This window comes from Haliotis asinina, chromosome 15 (genome assembly GCF_037392515.1).
Source record: "Haliotis asinina isolate JCU_RB_2024 chromosome 15, JCU_Hal_asi_v2, whole genome shotgun sequence".
Classification (NCBI taxonomy): domain Eukaryota; kingdom Metazoa; phylum Mollusca; class Gastropoda; order Lepetellida; family Haliotidae; genus Haliotis; species Haliotis asinina.
In genome coordinates this window covers 17,592,133-17,614,531 of record NC_090294.1, presented here as the reverse complement: position 1 = coordinate 17,614,531, position 22,399 = coordinate 17,592,133, and positions in this window count along the sequence as shown.

Genomic DNA, 22,399 nt, shown 5'->3' with positions numbered 1-22,399 from the left:
GGTAAAGAGGCTGTTTAAGTATCTCCGTTTCTAGTCTTAGTAAGTTCAGAGTGATTGACTGACGTATGGACTCAACCGCTCACTCAACCACTTGCTCACGTCCTGACCCAACCACTCTTAGCCACTCCAACTCAATCACTCATTATCTCAGACTCTTGCTCAGCTACAGTGAAACCTGTCTAAACCGGCATGCCACGGGACCGAAATAAAATGCCGGTTTTGACATTGTGCTGGATTAGACAGGTGCTGGTATTTCACTCCATGTGCTAACTCAACATGTCACTCTGCTATTCAGTCAACTACTCACTGAACTACTTACTCACCAAGTCACTCAACCAATCACTGAACTACATGTTCAACTGCTCACTTAACCAACCAATCAATCAATCACCTAGTCACTCATCCACTCACTCACTCAACCGCTAATTAAAAAACCAGCCACTCGCTCAACCACACACATACAGACGCACGCACGCACACACCAACTAGCTTTCTCTTTCTGAGTTAATGTTAACTTTTCACGGATCCCTAGAAAGAAACAGCAAGCGTGCTGAACCATCCAAATACACCCAGCCAGGCTTGTAGTGGTTACATGCATCGCTTTAAATGTTAAAAAAATCCCCCGAATTACATCCCCCATCTGTTTACCAGGAGCACGTGGCTCGGTAAACGATATCGACTTGAGGTGAATTCCGCCGGGCGAGCGCTTCTTACACTTTGTACATAATCAATACTGACAAGAAGACACAGAAAACAGCGAGAAGCTAGCTTTATACAGATTAATATAAATCCCTAACACATGTTCACAATCCTCCGAACATGCGTCCTTAAAGGTGCCGCATTTGAACATTGATTTTTGAATTACTGTAAGCTTCATTTCAAATCAATAGGTAACAATACGTTGCTCAACTCGGTACATAGTGAGTTGTGTTCCCACGGCGGGTCCAACGTTTGCGTGATTCATGGAGTAAAAAAACTGCCGAAGTCCCCGATGCATGCTACAATTAATTCAAACGTCTCCATTGTGGGTAGGCTAGAGGTTACTGTCGTCAATGAACCGTGCTGGACAGGGAGATGGTAATTTTCAGTTATATTATGTGATGGTTTATTTGAAAGTGGTGATACGTCCTCAACACGATTGTACGACTGAGTTTAAAGTCAATTTTCTAACCTCACTCGAATGCTTGTGAATATTAAAAAAACAATTATGTTATCACAAATATACTTCATGTCGACCTGCTTGATAGTTTTATTCTATATTGTCATCATTCATGGTGGGGTAGTGGTTAAAGCGTTCTTTCGTCACGCCGAAGATCCGGGTTCGATTCCCCACATGGGGACAAATTGTGAAGCCCATTTCTGGTGTCCCTCGCCTTGATATTTCTGGAATATTGCGAAAAGTGGTGTAAAACTAAAGTCACTCTATTGGTATCTATGAATGAAGGAACGTGGTCGAATCCTCACAATTTCTAAAATATTCTTGGTCCGTTGCGCTCCAAAAAGTTTTAACTAATCCCACTTAAATATTTATTTCCTTTTCCGCTTATCATTAAAAACGGAAGACTGCTGCATATTTCACAAGTGCACAATCATTTCAAGCAATATTCACCTGTCTGGGACGTGAAGGATCGGCTAACGCGCTGTATTAACAAAACCACCCCCGTTCAGACGGTTACAAGTTTCCCCGTCACGAGCAGACGACACCTACAGTCACGCCAACCACTTGCATATCCTCTGGAGGGGCCGTATTGAAAATTCAGTTAAACTAACAATGGATAGGTAACATTAAAGTGCGGTTCAACAGTCCCAGGTGCGTGAAATATCTCAACATGGCATCAGCGTGGCCTAGCTACCGGTAGACGCATGTGGACCAATGTTGGTGGTCAAATTAGTTTTTAATTACCATGCACGTGCTATGTACGGGTACATTCGACAACAGCAGTATTCCGGGGCATACCTGCTTGAAAAGATTCTACAGCACACCATGTCTGATCATAGACGGTCTGGATAATAACCGCCATTTCATGTCCAATCTATAGCCCACTATCAATGAAAACAGAAAAAGTCCGCAGCGAGATGGTTTAAATACTATCCCCGACGTCTGCAAAGGCGACGGGTAGTTTATTTACTTAATATATATGTCACAAAATTATAGCTGCCGAAATTGATTTCCTATGAATTGCCTTCGTACCAAATCGATATTAGATCGAAAGGGAGTTATAGTAGCAACGCTTGCATAAGAAGACTTTCAAATAGAGTTCCGCATGGAAATGCAGGTGTTCGCGTCAGAAACTGGAGGAATTTTTAATAACGTTCACATTTGTGTGGTTTTTGTCAGAAGTCCAGCAGGTAGTTTTCAACCGCTCATTATACACGCCAAATTTAACAGATGTTTTGAAATATGTCGCGTTTTGTTAAATTTAATTTCCTGCTTAAATTTTACGAGAATAAAGAGGAAACTCTGTCTTCAAAATCAGAATAAGCTTAGACAGTTTGGTGATTTACTTTTCTAGTTTCTATGTTTTCTTCGATGACACATGTGTTTGTTCATATGTGAAAGTGGAAGGATTTCTGCTTGCATAAAAGAGATGGGTGTTATCTGTTTTCATGAAGTTGCCAGTTCTGTAGACGTTTAGGCGATTATGTTCCATTGATTACATAGAACTTATATGGCATACACTTTAAAACGCTATTTAATATATCTGCTATCAATTCTCGTTATTTTAACTACTACGTGTTATACCCTAGTGGAAAAGGGCGATGGGTAGCCTAGTGGTTGAAGCGTTCACTCATCACACCATATGCCCGGGTTCGATTCCCTACATGGGTAGAATGTGTGAAGCCCATTTCTGCTGTCCACAACCATGATGTTGCTGGAATATTCTGAATATTCCAGAATATTCCAGGAATGTTGTAAAAAGTGACGTAAAACCACATTTACCCACTGACCCAGTAGAATCTGTTTTGGCGAATGAGCTCTTGTTTTGTGTTGTCGCTTTACAATTAGACATGATGTAATCTTTTGTGCACTGTCAAGATCTGGTCATAACAATTTTCAAACTCGTTGGCTTTGATTAAAAGATTATATCTGTGCATACTTTTTAACCGCACTCTAAGTGTTTGTTTTATTTCAGTTGGTGTGTGCCCCCTTTCCAACCAGCGTTAATTAACTTCCTGAGACCACACGCACATAAACTTGTATCCAAATCTCATGCAAGTGTAACAGTTATTATCTGAAAGCCGTGATGAACGTCCTGGACAGTGTTGTGACGTAACACTTCTTAGCAAGATTAGTCAAATGACATCTGTGGACATAGTCTGGTAATTACCCTGTCCTGTCTCATTTTTATTATAAGTTAATTGTTTTATATTACATTCATATCCTCCCCTAAATCTGCCAATCACTTGAAGTGCCCAGCGTATATCCCGAGGATAACAAGATGGCGGCGTATTGTCGTCTGTCACTGTTTGGCATATTACGTCATAACAATAATACCGGTTGTCAACGCATGCGCAAATAAATTACACTAAATAAGAAAACGTTGTTTGAATACAGTGATAAATTCATTGGTAAACATATATCTGTAATCCGTGTTACAATATGAAGTATTTTCTCTTATTGTCCCACACGCTGCGAAGTTAGATTTATTGTTTTTTAATATAGCGTGTTGCATTAAGGAACTTTTTTCCCTCCCGTTTCTAACAGAATTCCTTTATGTAACATTAGCTGGATAACATAAGAAGAAACGACTGTGTATAATTTATCATTTTGCTTACGTCCATTTGAAACTGATGAAATAATGGTCATTTTATCTACTGGTAACCGTTTTAAATTATTTTGGTACTAATTTATATCAATTATGCATTGGGTTTTTAGAAGCGATACGATTGTATAATCAAAACCTCATCAGTGGACGTGCATATTGCAGTTTAGACACTTTACATCCGCTATTTTGAACAAATAATTACTTCGGTGCTTTTCTACAGGGATATGTATACTGTGAGAGAATTGTCACGGAACATACTTAGAGGCAAGAATCTATCCAATATGATGCAATGTATGTTTCGTATCTATGTAATCATGCAGTCACGTTTCACTCTGTCGTGTTTTAAACAGCAATAATGAAAATATGTGCATTTATATTGCACCAAACTCCATTCACGAGGTGAATACTCATATCCCTTATAGTCACAGCAGGCATATTTTTACCCTGGATAACCCAAGCTGACTTATCCCACTTTTATACATGCCCAGGATGCTACCTTGGGGGTATTAATCTACGGTATGGACATAACAAGCCACTTATACACTTCTTCCGTGAAGGTCCAGGTTAGAACTGTCCTTCAGCAACCCATATTATTTGTAAGAGGCGGGGGCGGTCGGGTAGCCAAGTGGTAAAACCGTTCGCTCGTCATTGTAAAGACCCGGGTTTGATTCCCTACATGTGTGAAGCCCATTTTTGGTGTCCCAAGCTGTGGTATTGTTGGGAATATTGCTAAAAGAGGCATACTTGGCTCGGGTGGTCATCCTCGACCTAGCTGACGAATAGTTGATGTAGTTGACGCAGTTGACGTAGTTGATACATGACGTGGTTCAGGTCGATGCTGATGATGTCAATTACTGCATAGTCGTGAACAGACTTCCTGACCGCCACATATAGCTTGAATATTGCTGAGTACGACATTAAGCAAAGAAATAACATAAATAAACATGCTGAGTCCTCGAGGTCACCTTTGGTTGCATGGTATCTTATATTAAACGATGAACAAATTAACTGTACTTCTAGATAAATCCCTACACTGGTGATAATGATAAATATTGCTCTCTTTAAATGACTCTTTAGAAGCTGCAATATCCAGAGGCCTGTGTTATGTATTGTATACACATTCAACGCTTAAGAAATAAATCGTAAGTGATTCTGTGTCGTTTGATGTTTCCACAATGCTATAAGAACATTGGGGCCCTCCCACTAACAGTCGTTGCAGCTGATAAAGTGGGCGGAGCTGGTGTTGCATTATAGCACTGAACCATGCGCCCATTTCGTTTCTCGGTCAGTTTTTACTTGTGATTATAATAAAAGTAAACAGTCTGTGAAGTTCATAATAACTTTCTGTTTATAAGAATTGACTTTGATGGTTGACGTAATAACAATTCCCATGAGCAAATAGGCCGATTTGCAAAATTTTCACAACTGTCATTTGTGTTAAGATTGTATTTGTCTGTTAAAGATACAATACATTTATCTGCTCATATCTGAAAGGGAGCCAGCAAAGAAAGCATGATGGCTCAGTAACTACCATATATGTATTTTTTCCATGTAATTTTCGGGAGCGGGCTTTAATAAGTTGAATAACTCCTGCCCAATCTCTTTCAATACTGAATGACATATGTTCAAACAAAGAAATATTGTAAGCAGTATCCTCAAAAGACTGTGTAGTTTGTTCACAACACGCAGACAGATGATATCCATATAGCTAGTATTTGTAAAATGACCCCATTAGATTGGCGCTTACTTTCTGAATATATAAAATATATAAGTGTGATAGAAACAAATCATTCCTGTTAAAAGGAACCATGCTGAGATGGGAAGTGCACGTCCCGAACCTTGGAGAAATCTAGACTTGCTCGGTCTAAGTAAACTTAGTCTCAGCAGTGGAGTATAAGTACTGAGGCTAGGTTTACTTAGAGTGGGCTAAAGCACTGCAGAGAGGGACGGGCGGAAGGGGAAATAGTGTGGACCAGGGACAGCGAACGGGCTACGTATGACCACACAGCTGACCATGCCTATGGCAAAACATTGTCCCTGGTCACCTCATGCGACAGCGTGCTGTTACTTTTGCCTCCCTCCACCCGGACACTCGTCAACCTTAACGCAGTTTTCATAAACCATAGCGTCACGATGTGGGAATGACGTTAACCATTATGATTACTATGAGGGTTGTGTGGCGGCTGACTTGTACAACGTGGAATACATAGCTGCACTGTCTAGATCCCCTAGCAACAGTCTCTGTGCGTTCTGCGACATGGGACTATTATATAAGCCAACTGTCTGATAAGGCATCTACTCTCTACGACTGCTTCTGGTACGTCCCGTAGACGTCTATCGAATTACTACTACATCGACAACGTCCTCTAGACGTCTATCGAATTACTACTACATCGACAACGTCCTCTAGACGTCTATCGAATTACTACTACATCGACAACGTCCTCTAGACGTCTATCGAATTACTACTACATCGACAACGTCCTCTAGACGTCTATCCCATTACTACTACATCGACAACGTCCTCTAGACGTCTATCCCATTACTACTACATCGACAACGTCCTCTAGACGTCTATCCCATTACTACTACATCGACAACGTCCTCTAGACTTCTATCCCATTACTACTACACCGACAACGTCCTCTAGACTTCTATCCCATAATCACTACCTCAGTTCCACTTCAACATCACAATTAATTCTATATACTACGTCATGTCAGTGAGTGAGTGAGTGAGTGAGTGGGTTTAGTTTTACGCCGCATTCATAAATATTTTAGCTATAAGGCAACGGTCTGTAAATAGGCGAGACTGTACCAGAAACTCTGGTGATCAATATCATGAGCATCGACCTACACAATTGGTATACGATGACATGTTTCCACTAAACAAAATTATCGAGTCTGATCACCCGATCACGTTAGAGGGGTCTTACGACAAGCATGGGTTACTGAAGATCAATTCTAACTCCGATCTTCACGGGTGCTGCTTCATGTAAATGTCACCCTGAATGGCACCACTGTATGAACTTCGTCATCGGCTACTACAGCTTCTATCATTACCTCTACGACTTCTACCTCCTCGTTTACTACTCCAACGAGCTCTACGTCTAACAATGTTTCAACAACCTCTATCACTACTACCTCCACTAACAACGCTTCTCCAACATTATTCATCACGCGACAGCTCAAAGTATTAACCATTTAAACTAAATTAAATACCCTCTCTTTTTTTGAAACCTAGACGATAAGGTTCTGACCACCGACTAGTCGTAATCACTCTCTTATCTCAGAGCACACCAAAGTGTCATTTTTTAAGATTCATAAACACGTCTTTCAGAAAGTCTCTCACTGTACAGCAATCACGACTCGTGATGAAAAGCAACAAACGTTCATTCGCCATCACCCCCGAATGATGAATTCCGCATCAGCGAGTTAACGTCATATTAATCCAACACGCCACTAGACATTAGTATACACTTCACATTCTTGCTTTGACCCTCTCGCCCCGGTTTAACAAGGAAAATGCATTTAGTTAAATGCCGTAGCCTTGTTCCAGTTAGTGGTGTGGTTGTCTTGAAGCGTTCTGGCCACTGAAGTCCTAACTAAAATAATGGGAGTAGCCACACTCCTGGTAATGATAAACTTAGCCCCAGAGTAGGGTTAAGCATTGAATCAATGACTGCTTCACGACAGCAGGTAGTGAAATGTATGTGTGTGTTACCAGCATCCAGTCTCTGAAATAAATATATTTTGCATTTATATTTATGTTAAATACAGTATACTGAATCTAAATACAGTTATGATCATCAAATATATTGAAAAGAAGCTCATAGACTTGTTTCGTGTTCATTTTCAAAAACTGCAATAATCTAGACCTGCCACACTTTATATATGCCTTCCGTTATAAAGGACTGGGATATATACATATCTTGTATATTAATCTCCAACTGAAATATTCTTTATTCCTCTTTCATTAAATATACTGTATATGGTCATTTTTATTACTTTGGGGAGGATGGTGGGCTTTAAGCCAAGTTACTTGTTTGCAGGTACACTGAAAGGAATATTCAGAACAAGGTCAGAAAAAATAGCACCAGAAAGACTGGGTTCCGTCTGGATTATGCACTGTGTTTGCAGTTGTTATTGCGTTTTAGAATGTGAACAAAGCCGCCAGTCTGATGGGCAGTTGAATGCAACGGATTAATAGACAGACAGGGTGACGGGAGAAACACAATTGTAAGCTGTTTTCAAGTATATTTTATCTCCCCTCAACTACATTCAGCCTGTGATGCCCACGTACAATTGAAGTCAAAACACAAAATACAAAAGATGCTTTGAGAGTTATCTTTTTAAAGGCTATTACTATCATTATCAACTAGAGTGAAAGGGAATTTATGCCCCGTGATAAATTGATTCCACATACACTCAAAGACGTATTGTAAAATATTTTACAATGTAAAACATTCACCCAATGACTTTTTCTTCGCGTGCTGTTTTTCCCTTGAATAAAAACCAATATTCAGTTCTTCAAGTGCCATTAATGAACTAATCGACGTTTTTTTGTGCTAAGATCAATAAAACTATCGCTCCGGAACTGGCGCATGCAAGAACGTCCCGCTGAGAGGAGAAGTCTACACAGCGGAGCCCAACTCATCTGAGTCAAACTCAGCAATCCCTGGGTCCACGTTGGCGTATTTTGACTCAAGTAATCCGCAATTTACCCGGTAAATAAGGGAGTGGACTGTTCCCACAATACTACAATGTTGTGTCCAGATTAATGAATTCAGTGGACGACTGTCGGCTTCTGGTAGTTAAGGGAACGCTAGCTGCCACGCATGTCGGGACCTCTGATAAAGAAATTAACACGAACCCGCTACTTTCAGCTCTCGTGGCTGTCACAAGAGACCAAAGACTTTATATCTGAGGTTTATCGGTTAAAGATAGCTCCTAAAAACTCCAGAGAAATCTGTGACCTTTGACTAGCGTTTATTCTTCCGCCGTTGTTTATTATGCTTTGGCTGGGAGGTTGGATGGCAGTATCCCCATGTGGAGGTAACATATCTACAGATAATTATACCATTGTTACCTTCTTTGATCTTTGATTGGCAAACTAACACAGAACAAAGAGTACCGCGTGTCCAGGTGAGGTATGGCTAGTTTTATACTATGATATCCAGCACAGATGGGAATGATATCAGAGAGTATTTCACGATCGGAGAGATTAGAGAGATCTGAAATAAGAAACGGTTTAGCATGTTCCGACATCAACACATGGTACCTTGGTGCCTCACACATTGCTGAGATTCGTGAAGGACATTTAGAAGTTGGTATTAAGCATAACACAACATAATTTGGGCGTCAACTTCTTCTTTATTGAATACACTGACAAGGGAAAGCCCAGAAACGTTGTGTATAAATAAAGAAGACGTTGACATCCATAATATTTTGCCCTGTATCGTATTGCTGGTTTCATGAAGTAAGAAACAAAGAACCAAATATCATCATTTATATTTTATAATATTTGTGATTATCCAGTCTGATACTCTATGCACCACTACTCACCTTTATTAGGAAAGAAGCATATTTATAGACGTGAATTTATATTAGGCAGATAACTATAGGCAGGTTTGTATTGAGTCGCAAACTTTGATTGATGACGTCAAATTTTTTTTTCCAAAATGAAATCTAACACTACTAGTGTAGTGTGAACATGTGCCGAGTCTGTCTCACAGTCCCTGAACCACACTGTTTTCCCTACTACCCAGCCCTGCCTGCAACGTAGTCTGTCTCACAGTCCCTGTTTCCACACTATTTTCCCTACTACCCAGCCCTGCCTGCTATGCAGTCTGTCTCACGGTCCCTGAACCACACTATTTTCCCTATTGTCTAGCCCCCACTGCAATGAAGTCTGTCTCACGGTCCCTGAATCACACTATTTTCCCTATTGTCTAGCCCCCACTGCAATGCAGTCTGTCTCACGGTCCCTGAACCACACTATTTTCCCTATTGTCTAGCCCTCCCTGCAATGTTAAAGTCCCAAAATGAAGCAATTTTAGAATTCTCCAGGTTCATCTCCCAACCCAACGGGGCTCTTTATCACTTTAAATGGGTTTATTTGTCACTACCAACATTATGTATATTCAGGGACTAAGCGTTAGTCTAACTTGTGAGCAAGTGAGTGAGTTTAGTTTTACGCCGCACTCGGCAATATGCCAGCTATATGGCGGCAGTCTGTATATAATCGAGTCTGGACCAGACAATCCAGTGATCAACAGCAGGAGCATCTGTCTGCGCAAATGTAAATCGATGACACGTATCAACCAAATCCACGAGCCTGACCGCCCGATCCCGTTAGTCGCCCCTTACTCTAACTTGTGCCAGTAGGCCCTATTTCCTGTTGCAGACAAAGCATTCAAACTGTATCATGATGGTCTGTAAATAACATTCCGTGGCGGAGAGTGGGAGCGAGACCCGTGGTACGACCGCCTTGCGTTAGACGGTACTTATTGTTTCCGTGCCTGCCGTTCAGCTTTAAGGGGATAAACAAAGATTCGTCATCTCCAAGGATAATGCGTCAAAATTATGTATGCACTGTAGTTTAACTGAGCTGGGCGTTTGTCAGGGCCAGTCCAAACTAAAACACACCCTCGCTCATAAAGTCGCACAGTGAGAAAATCTGGGACGCGACCTTTTCTTCACCTCCCTTTTCTAATCAACGGCTTCAAGATACTGTGACTTGATACTTTCTTTTATTACAATATAATAAATATCTTATTCACTAGGATGGTCTACCCACGACCACAGTTGGCTGGTGTTGTCTGGCCGTTTTAACGAAGTTCGAAATCCCAGCTACAACAGTCAGACAATCAGTACAACTACAGGATGCCGGTAAACAACAATGACTGTGCCTGATAATAAAGTTATGGAACATGACATCGGTTGTGTCACGTACGCCTCAGCTCCAGACCTCACGTGACATGGACGGTGTCGTTTTCTGATATTTTTTTCGTTTTTGATCTCATCTAATGTAATTAAAAAATTAGGTCTGAAGTTAATGCGAATGTGAGGGAGTTGAATACATAGGGTTTACGCCGGTTTCATTGATGGAATTTGACAGCGGGGTTTTATTGTAAACACAAGCGGGATACTAACCCTGGTATTCGTACGTTTCTGACAACTAGGGTATAAAATGCAAAAATGGAAATGAAAAGTATTATTAACATAGTCTGAACTAATCAAGAAATATTTTTGTTTCCTTGATGTTTAACGCGGTACTTAAATATTCCATCCATGATTGGCATTTACTTCTGCCAACAGCGTTCGTGTTAAAACCAGTTAAAACCCCTGGCAAATCGTGTAATTTCGGCGTATATTTGTAGACAAATGATATGATAGATGAATCAAATGTGAGTGAGTTTTGTTTGAAACCGCTTCAACCGGTCAGCTGTGGTCCATTTTTCCGACGTTTTCTGTGAGCACGAAAACCTAGACTAACAACTCTGAAAAAACACATGCCGGCATTTTACAGAAAAAAGCTCATGGTTAAAACATAAAATATAATGAAAAGGAGCCCTGGGTTTTTCTTCATTTTCAGCCTGAAATCCAGACTTGCCTCATTTCCTAGACTTGTGAGGACGTTGTTTCAGGGTCAGTAAGGCAGACTACATGATACCGGTGCATACAGATGTGGTACTTGATATCCTAGAAACGTAAGGCGGGCAACCGTGAAGTTCCTTGAAAGAGGGTTATATGACAATATGACTTAACTATAATGACCGGTGTTAATAAATGCTTCCAGTAAACGTGCAGACCTATATGAAGAGCATGCTACCTCGTCAGAAACCGTCTGCCAACATGTTTACTGTATTCAGGTTATCAGACTGCCAGACAAATCGTCAACGTACAGAGACAAGGTAGAGTTCGAAGGCGCAGCTTGGCCACTTCCGGGTCAATGCTCTGAGACGATTGTGTCTGATAGTGTCCTTGAACTCCAAGAACTCCAAGCGGAAAATTAATATAAATAATGTGTGGATCCGGCTCTGAATTCTTTCGACATGGATTGTCTTAGACTAAAATCTAGTCTCTGAAATGAACATATTTTACAGGAAAAGGGGTATAGTAAAACAACAACAACAACAATATAACAATGAAAAGGAGCCCCGAGAATATATTTCATTTCAGCCTGAAGCTGTGGAAATCTTGCCACATTTTCCAGACTTGTGTGGTCTTTCTTGGATGTAGTTGCTTCAGGGTCTGTATGACAGACTAGGTATGTCCTCAGTGTCATACAGGTTATTATGACATATATTTGACCATCGGTGCTTTTCAACAGGAACGTAATACATGCTTGTATATGATTCAAAGAGGATGCTAGATCGACTGAAACATGTCCTTTTGTACTAGGGGCCGTAGGGTAGCTTACTGGTTAAAACGTTCACTCGTCAAGACGAAGGCACGGGTGCGATTCTGTATGTATATGGGCATAATGTGTGAAGCCCAGTTCTGGTCTCCCACCCCTGATGTTGACGGAATATTGCTATAAGCGGCCATACTCCGCCATAAGTGGCCATAAACCCATACTCACTATATAATGACAGTTTTGACCGAGATAGTCAGTTCCCATATCAACAAACTGTATGTATATACGTTTGATTGGGATGAATACCGGGGTAATGGGAGGACTGTCACTTATCAACATTATAAAATACAACATACAAACACTTTCAGTTATATTTAAAAAGCAGCCTGCGAAAAGTCCAAATATTCTATAATCACGTGTTTATTAATCACTACCAAAATATAATGTGATGATACGGAGTGGTGGGTTTTAGAAATATTCCATCACCACCAATGAGTCTAGAAATGGGCTTCACATTATATCCATGTATGGAATCTAACCCGTGGGTTCGGCTTGACGAGCGAACGCTTCAACCGCTGGACTACATCGCCATGCCCGACGCAAACAGATGAACTTATCCTGCCTCGGCAGTGGGATCTGTAGCAAAAACATGCCCATGCAAGCAAACTGACCTGAAAAAACACCTGAAAGACCTGAAGATAAAGTTTAAGTAAAAGTAGGGAATCCAATATCATTTTGGCAGTGATATATTCAACTTTGAATCTGTCATACATTAAAATACATGGACAGCTTTCCCAGGGCACTGTACGTTGTAGCCCTTTTTTGGAGTCTAAGGACGCTGAAATCCTCGTTGAAGGAGCATGGTCGATTGTACCAGTGATGGGTAAGGCCAAATGTCTTTCATTTTTGTTTAACCGACCGATTAATCATATGACTGCTATCCATGGCACTTTTTGATGAGACAGTTACATTATTCGTTAACAGAGACCGCTGTACCTGTCACACTGCGCATGTCAGGTGCCCATGACACGTGATTAGCTGTCAGCCAGAAGACGTGTTAGTTTTCAAGGGTGAGTGCTGCCGGGGAGTTTCAAACCGGACTGAACGAGAGCGTTATGTTGTGTTATCCTGCCTTTTTATCTGATGGAACATTAAATATGTAGTCTCAAAGGTGGAACAAGTTATTTAAACATGAGAGTCTGTTCTGAATTTAACACCTATTTTACCATGGCGTAACGGTTCATCTATTGGGGAACTTTGGAAGCGATGAATATTTTAAACGTAAACCAGTTTGGTGGGCCCAAAGGGACAACGGGTAAGTGGCAAGGTGCTGCGAACCTTTGAATATCAATCAGGGCAAACTTTGGTTCTAACCTGCTATCATTAGTATCTGGTACGTCTTTCAGACGCAACTCTGTTTCAAGCAGCTGGACCATTTGTGGTCATATATCTTTGAGTGGGTATAGGTATACGCCGATTTGTACTCCAGCATTATCACGGCGGTGGACACCAGAAAAGAACTTCACACGTTATTCCCATGTAGGGAATCGAACCCGGGTCTTCCGTGTGACAAGCGAACGGTCTAACCACTGAGCTACTCCGCCACCTCTATAAACGGTCCGAGCACGTGTTGAAATGGCATGTATGCCCCAAGTAATGTGAAATAACTGTAATATGCAATATACATTGCCCGACTGGTTTGTTGTTCTACGTCGCAGGTAGCAGTTTCAGTGTCCGATAATTATAAATCAGTGGTTGATGTCCTGAACCAGGTTCTACGATGACACAACCCTGACCTTGTAGCCGCTCCAGAATCACCTCTAACGTCAAGCCAGATATGACTGTCTTGAGAAGTCTGACCACCTTGCACGATGCTGCAAAAGCAATATTAGCATACTCTCTAATAGAACTCGCGTTAACAATAAATAGCCACAAAAAAGTATACATACAAAAAGGGAAGATATCCACCGAAACATAAAGTCTCAAACAAAACTGTAATATCTCTATGAAAAACTTGGAATTGACCATGGAATGACCTCTTTGTTTACCCGTGAAGATCCTGGTTAAAATCGATCTTCAGCGACTCATACATGTCGTGAGAGGTGACTAACGAGACCGGTTGGTCAGACTCTCTGACTTGGTTGACACGTCATAGGTTCCCAACTGCGTATATCGATGCTCATGATGTTGATCATTAGATTGTCTGGTCCAGATTAGAGTGAGTGAGTTTCATTTTACACCGCACTCAGCAATATTACAGCTATATGGCGGCGTGGTCCAGATTAGATTAGTTACAGACTGTCGTCATATAGCTTAACGACTATAGCTATAACAACTTAAATTTGTTTCCTTTATGTCACCATCACACATGTGTATATTTTCTCCTGCTCAGCACTTTATATGTAGGTGAAACTCTGGTGGCCTACATTTTGTAATTACCGCGTGGTCAGCCTGAGAAATTGTCTCTGAGTAATTTCGGATATCATTACCTGCGAAATCGATATCCATCCTTACTTGTGTTATTTGGAAAATGATCTCGGACAGGGCACATTTAGAACTATTTCAAACGCGCCATTACATTCCCATATAGGTGTTCTCATGATAGATGTGTATCAATACGCGGAGTAATTATTCTCACGAGGATCACCATAATGGTGTGGGTCGACACAACGCCACTGCCAAGTGTACACTGATTGATGTCGTTAATAAAATCTACAAGCAGATAATGTAACACGCATTACTCGTCTGGGTTAATGTTAGTAGTTGGTATTTTTTTTTCGACCGGCTGATTTAAATCTGGTGATAGATGAGACGAGCTGAGTGGGACTCAACGTCATGTTGAGCGAGTGAGTGAGTGAGTGAGTGAGTGAGTGAGTATCGGCCATTGAGATACCATCTCTCAGTTTAACGCGGACACAATATGCTGAATGCACTAGTCATTTTTTATTCACCCAATGAGTGAGTTTAGTTTTACGCCGCTGTAAGCAATATTCCAGCTATATCACGGTTGGGACACCAGAAATTGTTTTACGTTCCCCTTTCCACTTAAATGCATAATAAGTACACCTGTATGTGAAAACGTTTTAAAGCTGGATCTCAAGTAATTGAACACATGCTTTCCAGGGTTCACAGTCATCTCCAAGACAAATCTTTAATAGCTTTGTCAAACCTGAATTCCACATTCGCAAAATAATTATTCCAACACTGACAATTAAAAAGCCAAGCCATGCAAACCAAGCAGACGCATTTACTATTACCTTTAGCTGTCGACAGCCGCCAGGCCCAAACCCATCAATTTACCGAAATCGACAAGCAATTCTGAAATACATTCCAAATATCGCTGAGCTGTATCCCGCCTCGATATACGTGTGAATATATTACAGGAATGTGGAATTAACGAGACTGCGGCTGCCCCCATCCAGGTAAGCGACTCTATGCGCTCCTCCCCCTTAACTAATTCTAGAGACACTTTGGAGAAGCGATTAAGGATGGGTCACACCCCTCCGTTCTGGCGCGCAGAGGGGTGAACGCTAATTATCTGATTACCATCGGCGGGATCACAAATCAGAAGTCTTTTCTGCTCGTGTCAGTCCTGATCTACAACACATGGGATGTAGTGAGTCGCACCTTGCTGATTGAGGAGGAGATTTCCGCGGGGATTGGTGATAATTACATTTTGTTCTGTTATATCCAACAAACATTTACACAAAAAGAATTTTCAAAACCAAGAATAATAAACAAACAGACGACGATGATGATTATGACGACGACGACAGTGATGATGGCCACAATGTGCTAGATGATGATGATGATAACGATGATGACAACACAGGGTGATGATGGTGATGATGATGAAGATGATGATGAAGATGATGATGTTAATGGTGATGGTGGTGGTGGTGATGGTGATGGTGATAGTGATAGTGATGGTGATGGTGATGGTGAAGATGATGATGTTAATGGTGGCGGTGGTGATGGTGATGGTGATGGTGATGGTGAAGATGATACTGTTAATGGTGGCGGTGGTGATGGTGATGGTGATGGTGATGATGAAGGTGATGATGTTAATGGTGGCGGTGGTGATGGTGATGAAGACGACGACGACGACGATGATGATGGCAACGGCAAGGATATTGAAGGAATGTGTGAATAAAACTATACGGCGTTTTTAGCAATATCGCAGCTGAAGACACCAGAAATTGACTACACACATTGTGATCATGCAGACATTCGAACCCGTCTTTGGCGAGACGAGCGAACGCTTGAATCACTATGCCATCCCACTAGGATACGAAGGGTTGATCTCAGCGTGTGATTGTCATGGTGACCCAACTTGAATCAGCATTCATGCTTTCAACCACTTGTCCGACAACTGATATTTATTGGCTGCTGTGGCGGAGTTGAAATATTGCCAATGCATTAGCCCATTAGCTAAATCAGTCTATCGTATGATCGCACGTTTATCTGATCTTAGTAACGGTGGTCAGAGAATCTGAGTTAACTGTGGTCCAAGAGTCAAACCATTCGTCATGGGCCACACTTCGTTATTCGCATGAACAGTAAAGCCAAGAGTCACCTCACTCAACATGGAAGATAACTGGTTACGCCCGATTTCACTAAAAGTAGGCTAAAATTACCGATGAAACCCACTATCAGGGTTCTATATAGATCCAAACAGAATCTAGGATTCGAACCTAATGACATCGAGGAATGGCCCAAAGGGTCAACCATAGACTGCTTGATCACTTGATCGTCTCACAGCCCCTGTGCCGCATTATTTTAAGATTTCCCCAGACCGTTGTGGAGTTCTAAAGCCTTAAGTGAACCAAATCTATATTTTCTCAATTTCTGAATGTCCCACCCAATTGGATCTCCTCTTTAAACTGAAAGGAATTATAAGTTTCTGTCAAGATTATACATATTTAGAGATTAAGCGTTAGTCGACCCAATACGCCTATACACGTGTATATTACGACAACCGCGGACGTGGGTAATGTGTGGCAACTATGCTAGGTAGTTTAGTAGTTCTACATACATGCATAATGCGAGTAGTGGTTATTCATGAAGTGAAGAGAATTCAGTGCGAATTCAGGCTGCGGCGTATTCAGTAATAACCTCCACACTGTCGACATGACGTTTGTGACGAGTCGCTCCTCTGTCAAAGTGCCTCGAAATCTGACATCTAACATTCTGAAAAAATATATACTGTTCAAAGGAAGTTAAGCAACACCCAGTGCGCTCATATTGCAAAGGCTAATTTGTCATAGTTTTTCAATTCATTCCAATAACGACTGTAAGCCTGATCTGGATGGAAAAGTGTACTCGATATGAGTGATTTGGTAATTTGGTATCCGCTAAGACATTTTTGGCGAATGGAACAACGCGTCACTTTCAGGGAACTGTAGTGGGTGAGTGAGTGAGTGAGATAGGTTTTACGCCTCCTTAAGGAATATTCCAGCATTAATATCACGGCGAGGGACACCCAAAAATGGCTACATTCTACCCATGTGGGTAATCGAACCCGGAGCTAAAGCTTCAAACATTAATCTACCCCACTGCACCTACCGTCGACTTGAGAGGATCGGTTGGTCCTTAACTTCTTTTGAGCGGTATGTATTTATTAACTGGAAATAGCTTTGAGTGAGCGTTTTGCAATATGACAGGTGATTTTGGTGAGCTGGGTATGTGAAAGCTTATTTAATAACAGTGGTATAAGTGAAATGCCTCGCTGGCATCAAGTGCACGGGGATTATGGGTACTCTGCTATGATATCACTGTAGGCCACAGAATAAGCAACTACGTATTGGCTATATGGGCAAAGCCTTACGCTTATTGGCGTTTTATGTCTGTCTGTAGATGTTGTGTTTTCAATCGCTGGTTATAAAAAGGTGTAAAACACGTTTTTGCGATAATAAAATTCGCTCGTATATACACAGTCAAATATTTACCTATGTCGGATCGAGTGCAACGATATGCTGAGAAAATGTCGCTAAAACGTTGGACGAAATGCTATTCTATTTTTTTCAAATTCCTTCGTTTGGCTTGCAATAGCAGCCGTTGCTCACTCACTCACTCACTCAGTGGTAGTAGTAGTAGCAGCTGTAGTAATAGTAGCTGTAGTAGCAGGAGCAGCAGCAGCAACAGTAGTAGTAGTAGCGACAGTAGTGGTGGTTGCAGTAGTAGTAGTAGTAGTGGTAGTAGTAGCGACAGTAGTGGTGGTTGCAGTAGTAGTAGTGGTAGTAGTGGTGGTGGTGGTAGTAGTAGTAGTAGTAGTGGTGGTGGTGGTGGTGGTGGTAGTAGTGGTAGTAGTGGTAGTAGTAGCGACAGTAGTGGTGGTTGCAGTAGTAGTAATAGTGGTAGTGGTTGCAGTAGTAGAGGTGGTAGTAGTAGTAGTAGTAGTAGCAGCAGCAGCAGTAGCAGTAGTAGTAGCAGTAGTAGCGACAGTAGTGGTGGTTGCAGTAGTAGTAGAAGTAGTAGTAGCAGTAGTAGTAGCAGTAGCAGTAGCAGTAGTAGCAGTAGTAGTAGTAGTAGTAGCAGTAGCAGTAGTAGTAGCAGTAGCAGTAGCAGTAGTAGTAGTAGTAGCAGTAGCAGTAGTAGTAGCAGTAGCAGTAGCAGTAGTAGCAGTAGTAGTAGCAGTAGCAGTAGTAGTAGCAGTAGCAGTAGCAGTAGTAGTAGCAGTAGCAGTAGCAGTAGTAGTAGCAGTAGCAGTAGCAGTAGCAGTAGCAGTAGTAGCGACAGTAGTGGTGGTTGCAGAAGTAGTAGTAGTAGTAGCAGCAGCAGTAGCAGTAGCAGTAGCAGTAGCAGTAGTAGCGACAGTAGTGGTGGTTGCAGAAGTAGTAGTAGTAGTAGCAGCAGCAGTAGCAGTAGCAGTAGCAGTAGCAGTAGCAGTAGCAGTACTATCAGTAGCAGCAGTGGTAGTAGCAGTAGTAGGGACAGTAGTGGTGGTTGCAGAAGTAGTAGTAGTAGTAGCAGCAGCAGTAGCAGTAGCAGTAGCAGTAGCAGTAGCAGTACTATCAGTAGCAGCAGTGGTAGTAGCAGTAGTAGGGACAGTAGTGGTGGTTGCAGTAGTAGTAGTAGTAGCAGTAGCAGTAGCAGTAGTAGCGACAGTAGTGGTGGTTGCAGTAGTAGCAGTAGCAGTAGCAGTAGTAGCGACAGTAGTGGTGGTTGCAGTAGTAGTAGAAGTAGTAGTAGTAGTAGCAGCAGCAACAGTAGCAGTAGCAGTAGCAGTAGCAGTAATAGCGACAGTAGTGGTGGTTGCAGTAGTAGTAGAAGTAGTAGTAGTAGTAGCAGCAGCAGCAGCAGTAGCAGTACTATCAGTAGCAGCAGTGGTAGTAGCAGTAGTAGCGACAGTAGTGGTGGTTGCAGTAGTAGCAGTAGCAGCAGCAGTAGCAGTAGTAGCGACAGTAGTGGTGGTTGCAGTAGTAGTAGTAGCAGTAGCAGCAGCAGTAGCAGTAGTGGTGGTTGGAATAGCAGTAGTGGAAGTGGTAGCAGTAGTACCGTCGTAGTAAGTTTCAGTAGTCGTAGTAGATAGTAGTAGGAACTCTGTGGTTAAGGTAGTACGATTTGGCAACGGACACAAGAGTTGCACGACACGGCAGGTAAACTTACTCTCCGGAATGAACCGGCTGACAAGCGGTGACACTCTGTTTCTAAAAACAAGCCAGCCTGCTGCTCGGGATCAGTGCAGGTGGTAATAAAAACGACAGTCAAAACCTCTCAAACAGGTCGGTGGCCATAAACATTGGCACACCGAACACCTGCGAACTGTATCGTCTGCTTGGCCTGTTACGTAAACGTCTGCTTTCATCTTGTCTTTCAAACAGCAGACGACATCTTTGTGGAGGGTAGGAATTCCAGCAGTGCAGAAAAAATGTCGTTAATTTGGTACATGCAAACCACGTGGCTTGAACTTTGATCCCAAACCAACCCAATTCTTCTGATGATGGCATTCTTGTTTTTTGAGAAAAACACGGACAGGAGCGAACAAATAGAAAGATGTGTGTAAGTACTTATTGTGCGTTCTGGTTAACTGTATCTTAAGTCGGAGTTTGTCAACAGTAGAGCTTAACATGTAAATGAAACACAACACTAAGCTTAATGACATCCTCAATTCTTTGATATGTACAGGTATGTTGACAGAGATTGACTTTTTATACAACGAGGGGGAGTTATCTTGTGTCCTTGTTTCCCTATTGCCTTGTATTACACTAGGTCGGTCATACTGCCCCGCCCGATTCAACTCCTTGCTACAAATAAAACATTCTTCGTTCCAATAGATCATAATACAAGATTTGAAAAATCTGAATTAAATAGTGAGTGAGTGAGCGAGTTCAGTTTTACGCCGTTTTAGCAATATTCCACCAATATCACAGCAGGGGACATCAGAAGTGGGCTTCACACATTGTAACCATGTAAGAAATCGAACCCGGACCCACGGTGTGACGAGCGAACATTGTAACCACTAGGCTATCCAATAGTCCCCAAATTAAACAATTCTGTTGTTCCCAAGAATGCCTGCGGGCAAAAAACGGTGTGTAGTTCGTTGCTGGGCTTCAGCAAACCATGCTTGTCGTAAGCGGCGACTAACAGGATCGGGTGGTTAGGCTCGCTGACTTGGCTGACACATGTTATCGTATAACAGTTGTGTAGGACGAAGCAGTTACGTAACGGTGATTCAATGGCCGATGTTGGGGTTGGAAAATTTTCATTCTCTTTGTTAATTTATCTTTTTAATATTGATTCTTTAAATAATATCAATATCACATTAAAAATGCTTCTTTTGGGTTTCCAGATGAAAATATATTGTTTGGTACGTATATTGCTACGTACACCATCAGTTATAATGTGTTTCCGGTGATATGTACTCGCCCCCTGGAGGATGTATCTGATCTGTGGGGTCGGTGCGGACATTGCGGACATTGCAGACATGACTGAAATGCTCACTCACTTTGATCTGTGAATCACATACGTCGACATCTGAAGTAGCCAATCTGCACGGTGACCCTTTTGTATAAATATCAATATAAAATTAAATTATAGAATTATTTTTTTCATAAATGTAAACAATGCATTGTGGGACTTGGAGATGACAGAAACATGTTTGCTACACAACTGAGTTTTAATATGAATACAAACATGTTAAAAGGTCAGTAAAAAGATTGCCATGTCCAGTAAGACAGCAGATGGCAATATGTTGTCATGTGAATAGCACACCTTCGTACCAATGAACCCAGTTGGAAAGATAATCGGAATTATATCCAAGGGAAGCTGTCAGTCAATAATCGGTCGGAGGCAATAAAACATCTATATGTCTTTCGGAATTAGTTGTTCTGGGAAAATGTGACCAGACTAGCTTTTAGCCTCAGAAATAAATTTATTTCAGTCAACATAGATACAGATAAATTAACGTAAAATTAAAATGGAGGAAAGGAAAATGCCTCTCAGGACACAAATGGAGAAGAGGACAAAGTCTGTCAGAATACAGATGGAGAAGAGAAAAATGCCTGTCAGAATACAGATGGAGAAGAGGAAAATGCCTGTCAGAATACAGACAGAGAAGAGGAAAATGCCTGTCAGAATACAGATGGAGAAGAGGAAAATGCCCATCAAAACCAACGCAATACTGACATGCGAAATCATTCCAGACTGGACTGGATTCTTTCTTAAATATGGTTTCGGTTTTCAAAAGACATATTGTCTTACTGCAGCACATGCTCGTGACTAATTTATTTAAATTTGGGAAAGCCAAACAAGCGAATTCTGTACAACGAATAAACGGTTTAGGGAGCTGCAGTGCCCTAAATACATTCGTTCTTAGACACAGGAAACCGTTAAATCAACAGCGTTCCGGAAATAATAATGCACAAGAGCAAAACGGTTAGGCAGTAACTGTATGTAGAAAGATGAACGCCGTCATTTTTAAAACAGGCAATGGTAAAATGCTGACTGAATACGATTTCCGAGCAGCACGTGTATTTTCTCTGCAGAAAATGCATTTTTGTTATTACTTGAGCCTTAACTGAATAAGAAACTGGATTCAACATTTTTCAAATTTTGGAGTGCAGATGTAGTTTCACATCTGTAATAAGACTTATTTGTCCATTTGGCCCCAGGTGCTCGGAGCAATAATAAGTGAATGGATCCATGTCAAATAGTACCCCAGTCCCACCATAGTTTAGGGAAAGTGACCTTTGAACTCGACGAAGAAGACCAAAGCTTATCAAAGGTGCTGTGTTTCAAAGACAAACTTTACACGACTAAGCAAATCTTGG